Below are 19,651 nucleotides of genomic sequence, written 5' to 3' on the forward strand. Positions count from 1 at the left end.
GAAAAAAGGAAAGACAAATCTCCCATTAAGAAGAATTCCAAATAATTTATGTAGATATTGTCCTCTCATAAAGGTGGAACACAAAGCCCCACTTCCTTCCAAAGACTACAGAAAGGAGGAAGAGGGTAACTTTCAAGTGATGAAATCTAGCAAACACTACCTCAGACAGGAGGAGGTCAAGGAGGATGTTGACCATGATTCATGTTGATAGTATGGATGAGACATTTAACCCCTGTGTGTGGATCCCCAGAATTCATACCTCTGGTCGAATCATGAGAAAAACAGCAGACAAAAATCTAAATAAGGGATGTTTTACAAGTTTTCTTTTCACGACTCCTCGAAACTGTCAAGGTCATTAAAAACAAGGCAAGTCTGAGAGACTCTCAGCCAAGAGGAGCCTCAGGAGACATGAAGACTAAATGTAATGTGATAGGATCCTGGAACAGAAAAAGGTTAAAACTAAGGAAATCTGAATAAAGTATGAACTTCGGTAGTATCATGTCAGTGTTGGTTCATTAACTGTAACAAAGATACCGTAGTAAGGTAAGATGTTTAACAGTAAAGAAAACTAAGTGTGAGGTACATGGGAACTCTGTACAGATAACCTTTATAATTGTTTTGTAAATCTAAAACTTCCTTAAAGTTTATTTTCAAAAAGTACTATTGAAGCTAAAATTTGTCAGCCTTTAATATGTTTTAAAAATAACTTAAGTAGCATCTAGTCATTGAACAAAAATTGTAAAATGATTATAGGCAAAAAGGAAATAACTAGTAAAATTTCAATCCTCAAAATATCTACTTAATATTTTTGGGTATGGCTTTTTAGATCTATATACATATTTTCCCAATACCATACCACATGTACCATTTTGAATCTGCATTTTTATATAAAAATATTTTTTGAATATCAATCCATTATAAAAACAGACATCTTTATTATAATATTTAAATGTGATAAAGTCTTCCACTGTACTTTTGTAATATAATTCATGTAACCGATTCGCCTATTAAAGGACATTTAAACTATAGATTTTTCCTCCAAACTCCTGGTAAGCATATCAATGAATTTTCATAGTTTAAAATCCTGCAAGTAGATTTGCTCAGGTAAACAGTATGTTGTTTCTAAATGCTTTAGTATGTATTGATAAATTTCCCTGTTGAATGGCTGTGCAATTTTATATGCTTCCCAGCATATAAGAGCTTGGATTTTTCTTTATACTCTTTTCAAAATTTAGGATTACGTTATCAAAATAAAAAAACTATACCATTGTAAAAGAAAAAAAAATAGATATCTCATTGTTTTAATTTGCATTTCTTTGCTCACTGATCATTTTTGAATAATCTCTTTATACTCTTTAGTCTATTTCTATTATTGTTTATGACTTCATTTGACTTGAAAGAATTTTCTTTATATTAATAAGAGTAACACTTTGTTATAATTGTGTTATAACACAAAATTTGCCAATGCTTTTTCAGTTTGGTCTAAAACTTGTGTCTTTTTCACTTTATTTTGTTTCTTTGTTTTCTGTTTTGCTCCCTTTCCTTCCTTCCTTCCTTCCTTCCTTCCTTCCTTCCTTCCTTCCTTCCTTCCTTCCTTCCTTCTTTCCTTTGTGTATTACAGTCAATTATATAAGCACTTGCTTTATAGTTGTATTTTAGAATCCATGCTTACAAAACTTTCCCAATACCAAGAATATAAATACTATAATAATACAAAATATTATTTTTACATTTAAACCCTTAACCAATTTATATTATTTGTTGTGATATAGTTTACTGGATATAACTAATTTTTTTTCCAAGAAAGTATTAACCAATGACCCTAATACTCCTTATTCAACAGTAGATCCTTTTCCTACTGATTTAAAGTTCCACTATTATCATACTTTAAATGTCTTATTAATTTATTTGTTATTTGTATTTGTATTTGTTCCTGTTTCTTGGTCTTCTAATGTATTCCTTTAATTCCAATGTCTATTACAGCACATTGAACACTTTCAATCTGTTGTTTTTATTTTGATGACTAAATTGATAACATCCTGGATCTTTTTGTTTCTTAGCAAAGCTCAATAATCTTGAGAATGTACAGCCTGCAGGAAGTCTTTTCTTCTTTGAACACCCCCTGGGAGGAAGGGGGGCGTAGAATTCACTAATCTGAGTAGAGGCTACAGTGTCAAATACTCTGGCTTTGCCTTTGTGTAAAAGGAGACCATTTCATGATCAACAGTTGTCTATATGTTAATTCCACTTAAAAAGCCAAGAAATTTGGTGATCTGTATGTTCAGATGTTAACACATGTTCAGTGCGGTTCATTATCATTTTTAGGTTGTAGGCTTAACACTGAAAAGGTCAAGAAGGATTAGTCTCCCACCAATCTGTCCCCATCCCATTGCCGTAGCGCAGGACAACCCCACAAAACTGGAAAAAAGCTTTCACACTTCTTCAAGTGAATACCACTCCCTTTAAGCATCTATTCTTCTCTGCTATTAAAATAAAGATCTTTGGGTGGGAAAATGCTTCTTATCAGGGCCCTCTGCTACCTTTGAACATTTCTGAGAACTCTATTGCTACCATCAAAGAGAAAACTTGAATGTTAATAGAATTTCTTTATTTGGGGTTGAATCACCAGTTAGTGTTCTATTAGTGGATTTACTTAATAAGATTTTTAAAATTCCAGAGCTTTCAAAACTTAATCAGTCCAAAGTGACTCATTGGTTCCATGGTAAGTTTCAACCTCTGGGTGAGATCTGTCCTATTTTTTAAACTTACCTTTCTGTTTGCTCTGTTTTCCAGGACAGCAACATTTTCTATTTGAGTTTGATGATTCTACTCATTGGTATTTACATGTTTCCTCTACGTATAGTATGACTTAGTGGCAAAGAGCACAGACTCCAAAGCCAGACTGCCTGAATTCTAATTTTGGCTCCACTACCATTATGAATAATCATGTAATTATTACATATAATAATTATAGGAAATAAGGCAAAAGAATCACAATGATTTCTCAGTGTCATATGGAGCATTGTCTGAAAGGCCCAACCAAGGATTATTTAATTAACCAGGGCATGTACTTTGATTTACAACTTAGAGGGGCTGCTCTCAAACTTTGGGTCCCAGGGCCTTTACATTTTAATAAATTATGGCAGAGGCAAATAACTTTCGTTTGTGTAGGTATATCTATGGATATTTATCTTATTATAAATTTGAAGTAGAAAATTTTAAAGTATTTATTAGTTCATGTAAAGTGATGATAATAATAGTAAGAAGAAGAATGAGAAAAAAGAACAAGAAGCTGGTTACATGCTAACAGAAAAAAACATTCTTAAAAATCTGTATTTTCCCAAACAAAAAAGTTAAGTGAGAAGAATGGCATTGTTTACATTTTTGTACTTGAATTTTTGGCCAAATAGAAGAATGAAATCCATACCTTCTTCTGTCTTTAACCTGTTCCTATCTATTGTTTTGTTTGAAGTATGTAAAGAAAATTTGGCATCATACACCTATATAACTGGAAAAGGAAGTCTTGAAAATCATTTTCTGACAATTATGGATATTCTCCTCTGTTGGGACACCAAAACTCTGTAGAAGTTGTTTTTAAAGGTTAGGTGCAATGTGGAATCTGAAAGCACATCAGTAAACTTTTTGTACTCCATTAAGTTAAAGTGCACTGGTATATTTTGTAATTTAAGTGGATTATTTCTCCATGCATAGTTTGTAACATGATGCATTCTCATTGAAAAATAATGGTTCACTGAATTCTGTACATATTCCAAATGTTAATACATTTTTATATGATATCAAAAAATTACATCAATTAATATCAACATTGATCTTATAAGAAAAGCTTTGAAATATCAGGAAACCATCAAACTCACAGGTGCAGATGCACTTCTTCAAAAATTCTAATTTTAGCTTGAAAGTTCTGATTTTTTTTCTTTTCAAGTTTTTATGTAAATTACAGTTATTTAACATATAATGCAATATTAGTTTCAGGTGTACAATATAGTTATTCAACACTTCCATACAATACCCAGTACTCATCATGACAAGTGCACTCCTTAATTTCCATCACCTATTTAACCCATCCCCACTCACCTCCCTTTTGGAAACCATCAGTTTGTTCACTATAGTTAATCTTTTTCTTGTTTTGCCTCTGTCTCTCTTTTTTCCCTTTGCTTATTTATTTTGTTTCTTAAATTACACACGTAAAAATCATATATTTGTCTTTTTCCAACTTATTTCTCTTAGCATAATACTCCCTAGCTCCATCCATGTCATTGCAAATGGCAAGATTTCATTCTTTTTTGTGGTTGAGTAATATTCCAGTGTGTGTGTGTGTGTGTGTATGTGTGTGTGTTACATCTTCTTTATCCATTCATCAATCAATGGACACATGGGCTGTTTCCAAGTGTTGCTGTAAATATCAGGATGCACGTATCACTTTGAATTTATATTTTTGTGTTCTTTGGGTAAATAACAAGTAATGTGATTCCTGGGTCACAAGGTAGTTCTATTTTTAATTTTTGAGGACCTTCCATACTTTTTTCCATAGTAGCTGCCTCAGTTTGCATTCCTACCAACAGTGCAAGAGGGTTCCTTTTTCTCCACATACTTGCCAGCACCTCTTGTTTCTTGTGTTATTAATTTTAGACATTCTGACAGGTGTGACATGATACTTCATTATAGTTTTGATTTGCATTTCCCTAATGATCAGTAATGTCAAGTATCTTTTCATGTGTCTGTTGGCCATCTATATGTCTTCTTTGGAAAATATCCATTCATGTCTTCTCCCCATTTTTTAATTGGATTATTCATTTTGGGGTGTTGAGTTTTAAGTTCTTTATATATTTTGGATACTAACCCTTTATCTGATATGTCATTTGCAAATAATTTTTCCCATTTTATAGGCTACCTTTTAGTTTTGTCTATTATTTCCTTTGTTGTGCAGAGGCTTTTTATTTTGTTGTAATCCCAATAGTTTATTTTTGCCTTTAGTTCCCTTATCTCAGGAGAACTATCTAGAAAGAAGTTGCTATGGCTGATGTCAAAAAAGTTATTGTCTGTGTTCCCTTCTAGGATTTTAATGGTTTCAGGTCTCACACTTAAGTCTTTAATCTATTTTGAATTTATTTTTGTGTTTGGTGTAAGAAAATGGTTCAGTTTTACTCTTCTGCATGCTCCTGTCCAGTTTTCCCAATACCTTTTGTTAAAGAGACTGCCTTTTTCCCATTGGAGATTCTTTCCTGCTTTGTTGAAGATTAACTGACCATATAGTTGTAGGTTCCTTTCTGGGTTTTCTCTTCTGTTTTATTGATGCATGTGTCTATTTTTGTGCCAGTACCATACTATTTTGATTACTACTGTTTTGTAATATAACCTGAAGTCTGGAATTGTAATGGGCCCAGCTTTGCTTTTCTTTTGAAAGCTTCAAATTTATCAAGTCAATAAATATTATTAGTTGAGCAGTTATCATTGCTCTATTTATATTTGAGAAAATCCCTATGAAATATTCAGGTCAGAATAGCAATAATTTATTTACTCTTTTTTTTCCCAAATAAAGTGACACTCCATGAAAAAATTAGCTAGTTTGGTTAATAGCACAATATATTGCAAAAATATGCTTCCTTAAGACTTCCGTGGCATTTTATCAGGCAGCAGAATTGCTTTATGTGTACTTCCTATTTTGTCACAAAGGATGTTAAAAAGAAATGTACTCAAAGGTTGACATTTAATAAATTTAATGGTTGTTACTGTTATGTCAAGGACATCTTACACATAACTGTTATTTTTTTTAAATCTGTGAATATCTGGTGGTCAAGAGCTTAATAGCTACTCATCAATTTAGTACTATCAATTTTACCTACCATTGTTTTCGCATCAATGAAAATGTTAATATACCAAAAAATGGCAAATATTATGTCATTATTATTATAAAAGTAGTTTTGATTTTGTGGGCCCCTGAAAAATGCTCAGTCTCCCCAAAAGTCTGTGGACCACAGTTTGAGATTTTCTGACTTAAATGTCAGAGTGTAGATCTAGTAGAGCAGCAAATGATTTCTGTGAGGTAGAGAACACAACCCCAAAGTAATGGATTTATTGTTTTATAAGACATAAATCAGTTTGTCTCTAATTTAGCAAACTTATGTCAGCTTTTTCATGCTTTCCCTGAGTGACTATAAAACTGTTTATTAGATTCTTTTTTGAATCCACTGAACTATTTTACCAGATTCCTTATTCATGAACTAAATACATCATTTATATGTTCTCAATATGTATTTGGGAGTTGTTTCTTTACCTTTAAAAAATTATGCTTTGATGCCACTTACTATGTGATGTTGAGTGAGTTCCTTAAGTTCTCTATGTCTTATCTATAAAATAGAAAACAGTTACTACTCATGGTTATTATAACAGTCAAGTGATTTAATACATCTCTTATGCTTGTAACAGTGTGTGGCACAGTATGAATGCTCTGTGTGTTACCTATTACTATTTACATTATTTAGAAATTTTTCCAAATAAATATTTTCTTAAATGGGCATCTCCCTTGCCCCTGAAAAACCAAAGTCTGATGTGACTATTTTTGAAAGCATGAAAACAGTTCTAATGGTTTAGGCAAATATCTGAAATAAGCCTAACATTCCAAGAGACCTTAGCCATTTTGCACTTCCTTCAGTATAGAAAGTGAGGTAAAGCCAAAGGACTGCACAGTGTCTGTATATGGTGAATTTCTCCCAAGGGCAAATGGTCTGTAAAATGAGCCCCAGACCTAGCTGAGGTGACTCAATGGGGTTTTGTTTTTAGACAGCTCTCCTCTACAAGTTCTGTTTTGCTCTTGTTGACTCAGATATTTGCCAGTTATTGGGTGAGTGCAAAACATCTGACCACGACAGAAATAAACCTTCGGTGGAGTCATGCAGACCCTGGCCAGAAGTTAGCCAAGAGTGCAATGAAACTGAAATCTGAAGAGCATTATCCAACCCACTACTGAGCCCAGAATGCAATGTTTACTTGTATTGATATTCATAAAAATAGTTGGACTGTGAACCAGGGACAAACTACTCTTTTAAAGCTGTCAGTATTGTTTTTCTATTGCATAGACGGAGTAGAGTTAGAGAATTACAAATTATAAATGCAGGAGAAATAACATTTTGCATCCTGTGGCTGAAATAAAATTTGGCATGAAGTAGATCTTTCCTTCTTTCCAGGAGGCACCATGTTAGCCAGTCTTCTTAGCCAGGTAGATGCAAAGTGGATGTACTTGGGAAAACAAATCCAAACTGAGATGTCCTGATGCAAACTGCTGTCATGGCCTCTGCTGAGATGAGTATGACTATGTCTAGTACTGTCTCTTTCTGAGGCCTGAGATGGGACAGGACTTCCAGACTTGGTAAGAGAGAGGACCAGAAAACAATCTAATTTTCTAAAAAAATAAAAAATAAAATGGATAACTCAATTTATCCTTCAACATGGTCAATTTTGTTTTCACTGATAGCTTAGATAAGTTTTAGCTTCATGACTCCACATTGTTAATGTTGTTTTTCAGATTGCTGTCAAATTTGGGGAAAACCTTTACACCATTATTATCTTGGACAAGTAGAAACAAGTAGGAAGTTCAAAACTTTTCCTGTGCAGTAACTAATCATGAATACTATTTCAAATGATAATATTCATTAATCTGCTTTGTCACGAGTGTCCTTATTTTTATGGTGTTATAAGTATTACATCATCTTTGTTGATGTCTTTTTTGTCAAATCAAAAATTTGAAGCTTTTCAAAATGTGTTCATATGGTTCCCTCCTCTTCTCCAACGGAATTATCAAATAATCCAAGAACCTCTTTAATTCTTCTTCTCAAATGTCATTATTTCCTCTTAATAAGCTACTTCTTTTGGTATGATTTGGAAAAAAATATATTTTGTCACAGCTTACTTTTTGAAATCAGAATAACTTCTATTGATTTTATTGCTCCTATGTATTGCTTCTATTTCATATAACTTTTTCTCTGTATTTTCTCTAATTTCTTTAAAAGATAAATTGAAAGGTAAAGAAATAAAGTACCCATATGTGTCCAAATAAAGATTTTCTTGTTTTATTGGAATACTCCAAACTTTTTTCCAAATCTCTTTCCTTGGTGTAACTGAGTGTGATCAACTTTGTGTATTTCCTTTATGTCCGCATGATAGCCTTTAAAATGTTGACATAGGATGTTATAAGCCCTAAACAACTTCACAGCAGGCAGACTCTTCTTTTAGCTAGGCTTGGTGTTGAAAAATCAAGGTTGGAATGCATGTTGAAAGTACCCCATAAATAAAAAGATTAATTTTAAGTGGATTAAAAATACTTAAATGTAAGACCTCATACCATAAAACCCCTGTAAAAAAACATGGGGGAAAAATTCACTGACATTGGCATTGGCCATTATTTTTGGATATGACACCAAAAGTACAAGCAACCAAAGCAAAAACAAACAAATGAATCTAAAAAGCTTGTGCACAGCAAAGGAAAAAATGAATAAACTAAAAAAGATAACCTATGGAATGAGAGAAAATATTTGCAAATCCTATACCTGATGAAGGATTGATATCCAAAATATAGAAGGAACTCATACAACTCAACCGCAAATCAATCAATCAATCAATCAAAAAATGGGCAGAGTGCCTCAATAGATTATTTTTCAAAGGAGACATACAGACAGCTAACATGTATGTGAAAAGGAATACACCATCACTAAGCATCAGGGAAATGCAAATCAGAACTGCAATGAAATATCATCTTGTACCTGTTGGGATGGCTATTATTAAAAATAGCCATCAAAAAGAAAGATGACACTCACTGGGGTGGGCGTAGAGAAAAACAGAATCCTCGTGTACTACTGATGGGCATGTAAACTGGTGCAACCATTATGGACACCAGTATGGACTCCTCAAGAAATTAAAAATAGAACTCCCGTAGGACCCAGAAATCCCTATGTAAATGTCTACGTCCAAGTGAATCCACACACTTTTTCTCAGTATGCAAAGATGAGCATTTGCTAGAACCACATCCCCAGAAAATAGCTCTGACTATGCCATGTCCATTTGTGGGAATAGAATCAAAATAGAAATACAGTGACGTGCACAGTTTCTGCTCCTTTTCCTTTCTTCTCCCGGAGCATGAAAGGAAGCGAGGCCTCTTCCATGGTTTCAGGCTCTAGAGAAACTTTTACATAATCACTAATTCTGACAGTTTTCCATGAACCTCTGAGAAAAATACAGGGAAAAGCTTCAGAGTAGGTCCTTGGGGATACTGAACTTGGACAGACGCCTGAGACTTCGTGTGACTCAGTGGAGACACATGTGGCTCATTTATCCACAGAATTGCTTCTTTCCTGTGTGCTTTCTTACATGTCGACTACAGAGACTCCTTTCATGACCTTCCACAAACCTTTGACAGAGGCTCTGAAATCAGGCAAAAGTGTCCCTGGGAGACAGATGGCACCATACTCCTCACACCTAAGTACAGAGACTATCTCCACATTTTCTTGGGTCACTGACAACCAAGAAGAGGAGAACTTGGGAGCTGCACGAATAGAACACATTTCCTTATGTAAAACATGTGTCTTCAGAGCCCTAAATCAAATGTCCTCTTTTATTACTCATTCATAATGAACCTAAAAGAGTTTAATGAGACCCGTTTAGCATCTGCTAAAATCATGTCCATTGATAACATTCTTATATCTTGGTACCAAATGCGCCCCTAAAATGACTGCACGGCTTTATCAAGAGCTTCTTTGGATTTATCACCCTTTTGTTGCTCTGATTTCTGGATTCGGAGAGCTTGCTCAGTTTTCACATTTGACAAGCTTCCTGTCTCAGTTTCACTGGATGCTCTCACATCTGTTTCTCACTCTGTTCCAGAAACAGATGTGGCCATTCCAAAAATCGATCTGCTAAATACAATTTATAATATCTGTGTTTTCATGGATGCAATCTCTTTGAGGTCTGCAAATCTTTGTGAAATCTTTATGACATAATATTTTCATCCCAAATGCTTGTCCTATTAACACTTTTTTGAGTTTTGTTCTTGTTTCTTACACGCAGGAAGGACTTTTAGAAAGCAAAAAAAAATTGGGTCCCTTAATACAATAGTTACTCAGGTGAGGAACTGTGTCTTCAATGTTAACAGCAGAAGCAGGTCTGGAATCAGAAAGGCTGGGTTTGGAGACAGAACAGAAAGTGGAATGGGAGAAAGGATAAGAGGAGCTGATCCAGCTGTAAGTCTGCCCAGAAGAGGGACAAATATTCAGGCCAAAATGGGTTATCTCAGTTGCAGTTGCTGCTGTCGGGGCACAGATAGCAAATACTAGAAATCTGTAAGGTGGTTGGCCCTCCTGCCTGCCTTACCTTCTTTCAGTGCAAAAGTAGAGTTTCGGCCACTGGTCTATGGTTAAGGATTCGAGACCTGGAAGGGCCAGGCCAGGGCAGAGCAGGACGTGAAGCCTCAGAAGAAGATAATCAGACTAGATATACAGAACAGGGCCCAGGGAAACAGCACAGTTCTAAAACCTGGTGCACAGAATTGGGGAAAAAGAAAGACAGAATGGTGGTGAGAGGCACAGAAATGGCTACATATTATGAGAATCAGATTAAGTGGCCAGGCTGTTAATACTGAGCCCCTAATGTCTTACCAATCCCCTTTTTACATCTGTAGAGACAAGTTCACCTAAAAAGAAGAATCAATCCCTTCTCAAAATAGTCTAATAAATATATCATAGTGGAAAAATTAAAATGCTTGAGGAGCTTAATGCTCTTCTCTCGTCTCCTCCCTTCCTTTCAGCAATATTGGCTTTTGCACAAGATCTCATGGGCTCCCATTCTCGGACAACTTGCCAGTTGAGAATCAATGCCCGGAGCAGAGCAAGGGCAAGTACAAAGCAAATGAGCAAGAATAAGTCCTGCAACAGTGCTCCTTCTCTCCCATCAGTCCCCAACCCAAACTGTGTTCCTGTCGTTCTGCATGGAAAGAGAACTTCCTCCTTCCTCCCTGCCCTTCTCCCCTCTTAACTTCTCTACATCTGGGATCTCAAACCAGCCAAGGATGTATGGAAATGGAATTTAAGATGCACTGAGTTGCCTCCCAGAGGGAAATGAAAGCTGTAACCTACAACTAGAGCAAATTAGGCTTGTCCAAGGAGGAGAGAGGAACTGAGATTATCAAGGAAAAGCAGCACACTTTTGGGGAGGTTTTTTGGCATTTGTCACGAACCAAACTTTGCTTTGTGCACGCTAGAGTGAAAGCCTGCCCCCTTCCCGGCTCCTGTGCCATTCCCACATGTTTACAACTGCTGTGAGTCCATGCCTACACCATGCGATGCGTGTTAACACCTACCCTGGGTGTGTGCGCTCAGAGCAGCTGTCCAGCATGTGTTGCTGATGGTCTGGGGTGCGTTCGCATCAGAGCATGTCCACAGGAGTCTCGTAAAATACATCACCCTGTCTTTCCCTTTAGTTCCTCCCCACACATGCCAGTGGGGGTTGTGTGTTGAGTGGATAAAACAGGAGGGGTGAAGCAAAATCTGTCTCTGGAGTTGATGCAGGAGGTTCTCCAATGGGGGACATGTAAAGGGAAATTTCTAGACCTCAGGTAAAGCGATGAGCCTAAAGTCTACGTAATCCTGTTCTTCTGGATATAGTGAAATGCCCTCAATAGTCTAATCTCCATTTGACCTACAATTTTGCCAAAATTCAAAAAGTGTTGGGGATTTGGTCACTATTTTTCCTCCCTCTCTCCCTCCCTTCCTTTCCTTTCCTTCCTTCCTTCCTTCCTTCCTTCCTTCCTTCCTTCCTTCCTTCCTTCCTTCCTTCCCTCTCTCACTTTCTTTCTTTTTTTAAGAAGTACAGCTAGAGACCTAAGTGCTCCAGACCCCTTTCAAGTTCCCTATATTTCAGGAATGCACTGGAAGCACTGGGATACTGTTTAGCATCTGCTCCTGCATAGGTATATGATGGTCTAATCACTAATGCAAATCCACAATGAACAGTACATGGTTCATTTGAAGCCGATAACTCCCCATTCCACCACGAGCCAATCAGTCTCTTAGCTAATATTTGAAATAGAGAGAAAAATAAAGCATGCCCTTTTTAAGGTTGATTGTGAAATAGAGTTGAGAAAACTAATAATTATGTGCATTCATAATTATTGTACAGGCCTACTTTGTGCAAGATCCCAGACCATCTTCATTTCTGTGGATCGGTTCTTCCAAGATTTTGTTAGCTCCATTGCCCCGTCCAGCCAAGATACTATTCTGCTTGCTGCCCCAGGCAGAGAGAGCAGGAGCATGACCATTTCGTTGAAAGTGTTTTTTGATGGAGGACGGTCTTAATGGTCTACACACTGCAGCCATTTCCCCTCTGTTCCCATTTGTACATTTATATGTTGTGTTCTATTCTGGGGTAATTTGAAACAATATATTTAAAACTTGATTGTTCTGTGCTTGTTCTCAAAAAGGAATTCAACTGTCAATAGGAGGACTTTCTAAAGCATATCTGTTTATATTATGAAACAACAGCGAGATTTAATGAAAATAATTTAAATGTAAAAGAAAACGTGTATAGACTAACTTGCCCAAAGTCACACAGCTGGTCAATAGCAGCCCTGAGGTTTAAGCTACCTATCATTTTTTTCCCCTAATGAATGAGCTTGACTGGAAAATTATTTTACCTCTGTATAACTAAGGTAAATGAAATGATTTTTTTTTTTTAATTTACAAATGACTGGAAGATTTTCTTCTATGAAAAAAAAACACTAGTTTCTGGTTCCCCAAATGGGGAAGTTTTATCTTGAGATTTAAAACATCCAAATTATCCTTTCAAAGTGTTTCTCAATTGTGAGAAAAGGAAAAGGTAAAAAAAAAAAAAAAAAAAAAAAAAAAAAAAAAAAAAAAAAGAAAAGGAAAAGGTATTAGTTATTTTGAAACGAATTTATCACAGTAATTTAGGTCAAAGTTAGGTTATATTTTTATAAGCCAGATATAAACTGGGTGGTTTGTTAAAAATTCTTTGTCTGTTGATATTTTTATTACATTCCTGTCCCTTTTATTATATTTTAAATAATTTTTGTTTTTTTTTAACAGGAAAAAAAGATTTACTATTATTGTATATATATTTTATCACATATAGACAATACTTATTTTTTATTTTTCATTTTTCATTAGATATTTGATGAGGAACATAATCTCAATTAGAACATGGAGACATAAGATGGGCTCAAGAGTGATTCACTCTATAACATTGCATTCAAGACACATCAGAGCGAACGCAGAGCAGCAATTACTGAGAAGAAATATGTGTAAGTGTTTCAGTTTATTAAAGATGCCGGGATTCAATTCCAAAGGCTGCCATCAGGAGTTTCTGCAAAGTGGGTGGCTTAAAGCAACTGGAATATATTCTCTCACGGTTCTGGAGGCGAGAAGCCTGCCATCAGGGTGGCAGCAGGCCGTGCTCCCTTCCTCCCTGCAGGGAAGCGTGCTCCCTGGCCCCTTCCAGCTGCTGGTGGTGGCCAGCGATCCTGGGCATCCCTGGGTTTGTGGCAGCGCACCCCACTCTCTGCCTCCATCCTCACATCCTCCTCCTCCTTCCTTTTGTGTGTAACTGTGTCGAGTTCCCTCTTCCTATAAGGATACCAGTCATTGGATTGGAGAAGACCCCAGTGACCTCATCCTACCTTATACAGCTGCAAAGACCCTATTTCCAAGATAAGGTCACATGCAGAAGGTACCACGAGTTAGGAATTCAACCTACCTTTGTTCGGGGCACAGTTTAATCCGGCACAGTGGCCAAGAAGGGCATAACTCGAGGTTTTGAAAATCGGGCAGTCATCCTTCTCAGACAATAAGAATTTACGTCCTTATATTTAGCATTTGTCTCGGAGAATAATAACTTGCTCGCTTACGTAGTCTTCTGTGGCCCTAATTTGACTAAGTCGCACTAGAGCCTGGGTTCTGCAGCTACAAATGCAAAACTCCCTCCATGTAAGGGGACTTGGGACATCCACTTACGGGAGGCTGTGCAGGAACAGTGGCTCTAAGTAACTAAGGGCAATTTGTCGCTTGACCTTTCAAATGAACAAGTAAATCATGAACATTTCCAAACTTTCTAACTGTGGAATGAAATTCAGCAAAAATCATATTGCCCAACCCTGAACCTCTGTTTCAGCTTCTCCAGTAACTTCTCTTGGGACAATCAGGGGTGTAAGTAAGTTCCTTTCGCATTTACAAGCACATACATGTGCGTGTGTAGTGTTGGGCGTGTATATATACATACGTACGTACAGTTTCTTTTCTTTTTTGCATATTTAATCTATACACATTCTTCTGCTCCTTTTTCCCCCTTTGCAATTATTACATATCGGTATGTGATAGATCCACCTAACTTATTTAACCACACACGATATTCCATTATGTGGACGGGCTGTAAGTCATTTGCTTCATATGTTTAAGTTGACGTATTGCTTTCTACTTTGGTTCGTTTGGTTGGCTCTTTCATGTTTTTTGTTTGTTTGCTTGCTCCTAGATAAAATGCCACAATAAGCATCTTTATATTATTTCATAAAAATGTGTGTAAATGCCTGGGATAAAGGATATAAGAATAGTTGATTTAATAAATATTAACAAATTGTCTTTCAAAGAGATCATGAAAATTCTACTTACAGCAACAATGTGTTTCCATTTCCCAACTGTCTTATCAACTATACAGTGTCTAATGCTTTCACCTCTGTCAATCTGACAGGTTCCCAAATCTCATTTGTCATTTTATTCCACATTGTCTTAATTATGAGTGTGGTTGACCTTTTTTAAAAATCTATTTAAAAGTCATTTGGGCAGTGAAATATCTATTTATGTTCCTAGCTAACTTTTTTATTTTTTTGTTTCCCTTTTAATATTACTATTTAGTGAAATTTACTTTTTTACCTTTCTTTTTTTAAAGATTTTATTGATTCATTCATGAGAGACACACAGAGAGAGGCAGAGACACAGGCAGAGGGAGAAGCATGCTCCCTGCAGGGAGCCCGATGTGGGACTTGATCCCAGGACCCCGGGGGTCATGCAAGGCAGACACTCAACCACTGAGCCCCCTGGGCATCCCACCATTTACTGAAATTTAATAAATAGTAAGAAAACTAACCTTTTATTGTATGTGTTTCAAATAATTTTCCTGGTTTGTCTTTTGACTTTATTAAATATTTTCCCATCCAAAATGTTTGATTTTGTCAATCTGTATTATTATTGCTTCTGGTTTGTGACATAACATTGAGGAAGTTTTTTCCTACTCTCAAATTGCATATTTAAAAATTTTCCCTATATTTTATTCTATTGTTTTTATAAATCATTTACTTATGCTCAATTCTTTGATTCCTATAGCTTGATTTTGGATCAAGAAATTGGGAGAGAATACAATTTTCCCCCATTGGTTACCTGTTTATTGAATATTCCTTTTTTCCCATCACAAATTGGAAATGTTTCCTTGATTATATCAACTTTTATGTATTTTGTGGTTTCTGTTTTATTTCCACTGATCTCTCAGTCTATTCGTTATTATTGCAAACCGTTTTAATTGCTTTAATACTATAATATGTTTTAATTTGGGTGGGCTTATTTCCTTTCACTATTCTTATTTTTTCCTCAGATATTTCTAGTTACTGGTGAAGGTTTATTTTACGATTAACAACCTTCAGATTTGTATTTCCTAGGAAGCAAAAAATAATCTGGTAAAGTTTAAAATAGGATTCTAGGGATGCCCACAGGGCTCAGTGGTTGAGCATCTGCCTTTGGCTCAGGTCATGATCCTGGGGTCCCGGGATCGAGTCCCGCATCCGGCTCCCCGCATGGAGCCTGCTTCTCCCTCTGCCTGGGTCTCTGCCTCTCTCTCTGTCTCATGAATAAATAAATAAAATAAAAATATAAATAAATAAATAAATAAATAAATAAATAAATAAATAAATAAAATAGGATTCTATTAAACTTCTATATAATTTTAAGGAAACTAACAAGTTTATAATAACATTTTAAAAAGATAAGCACCTGAGACAATGTTGTTCTTTTATTCAAATTTTCTTAAGTCCCATAGTTGCTATTATTGTTTTTTTAGATGATGCCTATTCATTAAGTTTATTCCTGTGTATTCATTATTTTTGTCTCTTTAAAAATAAAATAATTTCCCACCATTAAATTTTCAAACTAATTGCTTTTATTATGCACAAATATTATTACTAAGGCTTTATTAAATGTATAAGTCCATGCACTTAAGGGTTTATTGTACACCATAGTTTTCTAATTGTTTTCCTTATCTTTGCAAGTATACTATCACATTAGCTACAGAAAATGATTCTTTTATCTTTTTAACCTGTTTCTACTATTTATTTTTCCTCTTTATAAATTGTGTTGCTTAGCATTTCTAGAAAAAATTTGATAAAAATGAGGTTAGTGAACACTTCTGACTTGTTTCTTACCTCAGTTGAACTTTTCCTAGTATTTTACCATTCAACCTGATGTTGGATTTTAGTTTGCAAACTTTCTTTTTTGTTTGAGAGAGAGAGAGAAAGTGAGAGCAGGAGACAAACAGAGAGAAAGAGAGAGAGAGAATTCTAAGCAGGCTCCATGCCCAGCTTGGAGCCCAAAGAGGGCCTCAGGCTCAGAACTCTGAGATGGTGACCTCAACCAAAATCAATAGTCTGATGCTTAACTGACTGAGCCATCCAGGCACCTCTAGTTTGCAAACTTTTAAAGAAGGGACCGAAGTCATCATTACATTCATATTTTATTCCTTATTTTAAAATTCAATAATGAAAGTTAAATTTTATTAAATGTCTTTTTATAATCCAAGTATATGATCTACTTCCTCTTTTGATATGGCAATGCGGGGAAATATTTTAGTACATTTACTAATATTGCATTATTCTTGAATTCCTGGTGTGAATCTCTTCATCTCCTACTGTGAGTTGTCCTGTTCTTTCATTTGGGACATATTCCTCTGTCTCTTCACTTTTTCTCTTTGTGTCTATTTCCACGTGTTAGGAAAGTCAGCTATGTCTCTTGCTCTTGAAAATAGTGGCCTTATGAAGAAGAGGCCCTGTAGTGCCCTATAGTGTCCCCTGTTCACCAGAACTGGCACTTCAGGGTGTCTCCTGTCTGTGTTATATGTGCCCTACTGTTGTGGCTGAGCCACTTGTGCCTTCAGTCTGGTCATCTTCAATGGCTTTCTTTGCCTGTTATGAGCAGAGTTTGGTCCATGTGTTAGTGGGCCAGTGTGGGGGCCACCTTGGGATTGAGTTGTCAGACTGGGCAGCACCGAACTGCAGAGTGCTTTTCCTGTGTGGTCCCCTGAGCGGCTTTCATTGGTGCACAGGGCCTACAGTCAGACCAGATGTCTGTCCCCAGCCCACTACTAGGACTGTGGTCAGACTGGTATGTGTGGTTATGTTCCCCCTCTCCCCAGAGCAGGAGTCAACTGTGGAGTGGTGCTGGCCCCTGTCATGGCTACTTGTACCCAGCCAGGCTTACAGCACCACTTTGGATGGGCTCTGGCCAAGAGCAGATTGGAGGGGCAGGTCTTGGAAGAACAGGGGGACAGGGTACATGGTGTTAGCAAGGTTTGTCTGCTGGAGGAGGGGAGCAGGAACTGAGGCCTGGCTGGACAGGGAACATCTGCGGTAGAAAATGGGGGTGGAGTGCACTGTTAGTAAGTTAGTGAGTGTTGGTGCTGCACTGGTTCCAGAAGATGTCCGTGTCTAAACTAGTGGGATGGGGAGAGAAAGGCACTTACCAGCTCCTTTGTTCCTGGAGAAGTCTCCCAAGGATCCCTGCCCCTCTAGCACAGGCTCTGAGATTAGTGAACAAATCTCCCTCCCCTCACTCTAGGCATTTTTCAAACCACTGCTTCTATGATGTGAACAGTGAAGATTGAGGTAGGAGAGCAGTGGAGACAGAAAGACTTTTAAAAACCGACTTTCCTTTCTCCCTCTCTTTACTCACACTATTCTTAGCTCACAGAGGATATGAAATAGCTCACCTCAAATCATAGAATATTAGGACTGAAAGGGAACATACACATTATCTGCCCTAGCATTCCCATTTTGGAGATGGAAAAAAACTGAAGCCAAGAGGATGCTGAACTGGTTGTGTAAGACCAAGCCATCTGCCAAGGGCTGTGCCTGTCCTGAGCAAGCAGACCTCCTGCATCAGAGCGGTGCTCCAAAAAGCAGCCTTTCTCAGAGGGGCAGAGGCAGTTTCCGTGGACCCAAAGTTTCCGTAGTTTGTAGGCCCTCTTTAAAAAACAGAGCATCTCAATTTACAAATATAACAAAACCAATGACTACATAAATACGTGGCTAAAGATCCTCAGTGAGCCTTGGAAGGGACCAGTGCAAGGACAGGAGGGCCCCTGGCCCTGCCCTTTATTTCTTTGATCATGGGCTTAACTCTATTTGTTAGTGCTTGAGTAGCAATATCAGTAACGTCAATTTTGATGTTCCTCTATCAGAGCAGGATTTTTTTTTTTTTTTCAGAGCAGGATTTTTGTTCAAATTATTTATCAAAAATACTTTTAAGCATAATTAAAATTGCATCTTTTTTAAACTTCAGATGTTTTTTAAGTAATCTTCAGAAGTCCTGACCTAGAGGTAAAATGCCCTTGAAAGAAGCTCTGCATGTTCATTCCATTCAAGATCTTGACCTCCATAAGTTATTTTATTTAGAACTATTGCATGTAACTTCAGTAGAGACAGGGTTACCTGAATAAATAACCCTAGAACCCATTAATACTTCCTTTTACTCCATAATAGCATCTGCAGTGAATTTAGCTTCCACTGTCACAGAGAGCGGTAGAGGAGTCCTCAAACATCAGAAAGATAGGCTCCTGGCTTCTGTGCAGCGGAGATAGCTTTAAACCCTAAGGTGAGCTAGTTCCTCTTCTGTAGGAGAGAAATGAATGGGCACGTAGGAGGAATGATTAATCCCCATCTATTTATTCTCAGTTCCAACAGAGAACCTATGAAATAACTGAGGTCCCATTTATATTAATTCATGCCTGAGTTCTACTTGCTGGACACATTCTCTGTGTCCTCCTTCAATACCACAGTTACTGCTGGAAAACCCCAGGATGATGGCATTGAGCTGAGAAACATGTCCACAGGTGTTCTTGCATCTCATCAACGTCCTTCACCACTACTTCTGCTGCCAGTGACCCCATGGGCACACCACGTTACTCCATTAAGTCCAGCCTCCACCGATACCCGTTTTGAGCCCAAAGTATAATGTGGGCTGGAGTGATAGAGAAAGGGAATTGGGTAGTAGTTGGGACTTTTTGAGTTGGAACTTTAGGGGAGGAAAAGGTTATCCTTGACCCTCTCAGATTCCCTGTCTTGGTCTGAAAGTTAAAATGATAAAAACAGATTAATAGGAGAAAAGCATACAAATTTCATTGAATTCCTACATGTACATGAAGCCATCACACGATAATGAAGATCTGAAGACGTGACCAGGGTAAAAAGTTTTTATGCCTTCCAAACAAAGAAACAATAAATTTAGGAAGAATTGACAAGACAGAGGGTTTGGGGCCAGGGGTAGTGAATGGTAAAGAAGTAGCAAGGAAGATAAGGGTTAGCTTAATAAAGGTTTGT

General features: G+C 36.9%; 1 long non-coding RNA gene across 1 annotated transcript in view; it reads left to right on the forward strand.

Annotated features, from left to right (window-relative positions):
* Positions 1-19,651, forward strand: part of LOC112649982 (uncharacterized) — a 76,403-nt gene that overhangs the window by 17,531 nt on the left and 39,221 nt on the right. Inside the window, exon 2 of the long non-coding RNA XR_004807119.2 lies at positions 13,191-13,324. This is a non-coding gene — a long non-coding RNA (uncharacterized LOC112649982). The remainder of the gene's footprint in view (positions 1-13,190; positions 13,325-19,651) is intronic.

This window comes from Canis lupus, chromosome 19 (genome assembly GCF_003254725.2).
Source record: "Canis lupus dingo isolate Sandy chromosome 19, ASM325472v2, whole genome shotgun sequence".
Taxonomy (NCBI): domain Eukaryota; kingdom Metazoa; phylum Chordata; class Mammalia; order Carnivora; family Canidae; genus Canis; species Canis lupus.